Source organism: Limulus polyphemus, unplaced genomic scaffold (assembly GCF_000517525.1).
Source record: "Limulus polyphemus unplaced genomic scaffold, Limulus_polyphemus-2.1.2 Scaffold9256, whole genome shotgun sequence".
Lineage (NCBI taxonomy): Eukaryota > Metazoa > Arthropoda > Merostomata > Xiphosura > Limulidae > Limulus > Limulus polyphemus.
The window spans coordinates 17325-21364 of record NW_013674866.1 but is presented as its reverse complement, the minus strand read 5'-3'; the positions used below and the strand labels follow the sequence as shown (position 1 = coordinate 21364).

General features: G+C 33.0%; 1 long non-coding RNA gene across 1 annotated transcript in view; it reads right to left on the bottom strand.

Annotated features, from left to right (window-relative positions):
• Window positions 1-2711, bottom strand: part of LOC111083361 — a 5788-nt gene extending 3077 nt beyond the window's left edge. The window contains exon 1 of the long non-coding RNA XR_002609000.1: window positions 2465-2711. This is a non-coding gene — a long non-coding RNA (uncharacterized LOC111083361). The remainder of the gene's footprint in view (window positions 1-2464) is intronic.
• Between the last annotated feature and the right edge of the window lie 1329 nt (window positions 2712-4040).

Below are 4040 nucleotides of genomic sequence, written 5' to 3'. Positions count from 1 at the left end.
AATGACTCACGATAGTAAGAACAGCAGAAGGGTGAAGTTTTCTTGTGGCATCTAGTTTACATCAAGCGACATTGCTACGGCAAAAGGCCAAGCATGATGAACTGACTTAACTTTAATAGAGAAATACTTACATACATGATAAAAAATACACAACACATGCGTCTTTTGGGATAGTATACAAACATCTTTTTATACTTCTTATTTTGACAAACATGTATATTAGTATTTATTTGGATATTAACATTAATTCACCCGAAAGAGGACCGAAGGTCGCCTGGAGAGATCACCTGTTTTAACCATTTGCACCACTATACAGTAGTGTGTTGTCTGTCAGTCAGTCAGTAGACACTAAAATGACGTCACGTAAGGGACGCTTAACGTTGCAATTTGTACTGTCGTGACGCCAGTAGAACGTGCGCGTGCCATAAATCACGAGAAGAATTAAGCACTCTGTAGGCTACAACACAGCATTACATATGAACTTCAAAAGTAAGAAATAAATATTTGTTTCACTTGCTCTTGAAACAGAACACTTTTTTATTTTTGCCACTCTATACATTTAAAAATATCTTATTTTTATTGCGCATGTAGATAAAATTTGTAAAGAGTTAATCAATTTTGCTGCATTGCTCCGAATTTACTATGTGAGTACCATAAAACATCTGTAGTTTTTGTTTTATAAAAAACGATAAATATTATGCCTTTTACTTAAAAATGGTAAAGGTTGAAACATACTTCCAGACAAAGCAAGTTATTGTTATGGCACTTATACAGCTCATTGTATTATTACATTTTGGAACAAAACAATGATTTCTTTTAAATTCACTGGTAAGCACTTCTATGGTCACGTCACCGGCGGTGAGCAGGTTCATGGTTCACCACAATGAAAAACGAATCGTGCACCACACTTTGGAGCAATGAGTAAGTAAAAAGGGTGACAATTGAACCCCACTATTCGATTAGAGTAGCATTATAACTGACGGTGGGGACTGTTGACCAGCTATCTTCTCTATAATCAATCAACTAAAAATCGGGGACTAAGATAGCTCTAGTGTATGTGCGCGAAATCCACCAAAACGAATATACAATATGGCTAACCCGTTTATTCTAAGTAGACTGTTTCTGCACAGGTAAAGTGTTTTGATCAGATATCACTACTTGTGGATTTGATTATTATTTTCCACCCGAAGTGGTAGTTGAACCCCCCACTTATCAGTGGAACTATCAACACAGATGCAGCATCTTACACCACTCCCTCATTTCAGATTTTCCACATAGCCCTAGGCCTTAAAGGCATCACTTTTAACCTAGTCCGTGAAGAGTAAATCGCCATTAAAATTATCAAGCAAATATTCATACGAAGTATTATGTGCTACAGCTTAACTTAGATTAACAGCAACCATGGACTTTTTTGTGCAGATACTTCTTTGACAAGTGTATATTTTTTACCTCTTCAACAAAGACAAAACGAAGAAGAATTTTATCATTTTTCTTATTTCTCTTAAGCTAAAACAGGCATGAAGCTACTCTTTTTCAAGTTATATAAGAGTGTTTAGATTTTTTTCAGAAACTTAAGAATTGTGGCATTTGAGCATTTAGAACAGCTGTAGTAATATACCAGATTTGGCCAAATGTTCTAATCTGTATGTTGAGTAGCAGCGGTGTTATTTCATCCTTTTAACTTCACATGAAGTCACTAACGTGCTTCTAGATGTACAGGCTTTCTTGTATTGGACTATATTTTATAAGTTGAGAATTTGAAATAAAATTTAAACAGTAAAATTTATATATTAACAGAGTAAGGTAAAAATTAAATCAATGATATACTGATACGGTTCTTTAAAGTTTCTAACGGTTATCCTAAAAAAATGTATTTTACTCTAACAACACAATAAATATGAAAATGTAGTACCATTGCAAGTTATGGATGATATTCTCAGTCCGTTGAATATCTAGTCCCTAATATTCTCTTTTAAAATATGTACATTCAGTAAAACCAGATGTGTGCAGGGGTTCCATTTTCAAAATTAAATCAATTGTATAGGTCAGAAATAAAGTACTTCAAATAATGGTCATCACATGTTATTGTTAGTCCTAAAAAATTGGAAAACTAAATATTATTTGTGGGAGTGTCTTCACTCCGAAACGTTAAGGGATAATAATTGTGTGAATTGTGTTTTTCAATTTCCGAAAACATCTACAGTTTTCAATCTCGATTTTATAATAGTAGTTTTTAAAAGTACCGCAATGCTATCATTAAAAGTTATGATAAAATATTATAATTTCGATTGAGGTAGTAGAATTAATCTAAAGATATTTTTATTAGATAAGTTTTTAATTTTTATAAAGATTCTTAAAAAACAAAATGTATAGAAATTATTGACTTACGTAATAATACATTTTTCCTTGAATAGAATATTAGTTCAACAGATTTATATTTTAGGACATGCATTATAGGCTTCACCTGAGAGTGTACATGACCCAGCACACACACCGCTGTTGTCTGTTTACATCAATAATATTTCATGTCCGACTTCGAAAGCTCCAGTTGTTCTATAACGAAGAATTGTTCTGAAAAGAGAGGTTGATCTCATCTTTCTTTCATTTGTAAAATCTTGAGCAGTTTATAAAAGCAGATGGGTGATCTGTTCGCTTCAGTATTCTTGAACAATATTTAGAAAAAGTCCTTTTCAATTTGACTATACTATAGCTACCGCATATCGGCAACGAGCATGCGCAAAAGATGCAGCTCTGCTATCCTGCAGTGTCCATACAACATGGCTACCAAACTGTCTAGTTTCATTGTTGTCGATCGATAAATCTCCTGCTGTGCCAAACTGTCTAGAACACGAATGCTAAAAAAATTATTCTACAGACGACACCAAACAAAACGAGTTTTTGGAAGAGTTTTAAGTAAAAAAAGCAAGCTAGAAATTCGAATTTTTTTATGTTAATTTTATTCTACGCTTTCACTCAAAATAAAATATTAGACTTCGTTGTAAAAATAATAACAGAAATAAATAAATTATAAACCCTATGATCTTCGATATTCCAAACCAAAAAATAATGATAATTCCTAAGATATCGTTCTAATAGAAATATTTAAGTGTTTCTTTTATTTAATGTTCTTATTTAATTACTTTCTATATGAGTATATAAAATTTATTAATTTCTATGGTAGTTCAGTTTGGTTTTGTTTTCGGTTTATTCAAACTTCCTCCTGTATAATCCTCTACGAAATTACCTTCACAATCCTAACTGCAGTATATGGGTAAGTGTTCTATTTTAGTGCATAACCATTTAAATGATAGATTCAACATATTCCTGCACATAGCAAAGACATGTAAATTTGTATAAAATATACTAACGCTTACCTTTAGACACTAAATATTTCGAATAAAAACAAACAAACCAAAAAAAAAAGAAAAATGTTACAATTCTAGAAACTAGTTCAAATATACAACCAACTAGTACTCGTGTATGTCAAGGTCAAATCCCTCCTTCGTCAACATGACACACAGGATCTGGTGCTGAACTCCTGCCTAATTTGCACAAGCGGGTGAGAATGATGACATATTTCTTCTGGACGTGAGACCAGCAGTTCATCGCAAATTAACCCGCGGCTAATAACTGGTACCAATCGTATTAGGGGGGATTGGAATAAAGTGTCTTGCCAAAGAACACAATAGCACGACGCGAACTCGCAACCATCTGCTACAAGTCCAAAGCGCGAAGCTGAGTCACGTTACTCCCGTTCGTGTGTGTACTCTACTTAAATTTGTAACTTTATTTTCGTATGTAGAGAATGCTGTTCTGTGTATGGTAAAACCATAAAAGTGGGTTTATAGGAATTTCATTCTTAGTAGCATTGATGCTAAATTGGCATAATGTTTGTGAATGAGATAACACATGTGTTGTTGATATAACGGTATCTTTTAATATAATCTGCCCGGATGATTTTTTTTGTTTATTTACAGCCCATAAAATATTTTTTGTTTATAATTTTTTTTAGCCTATTTCAAGGTGTATCCCGTAGATGC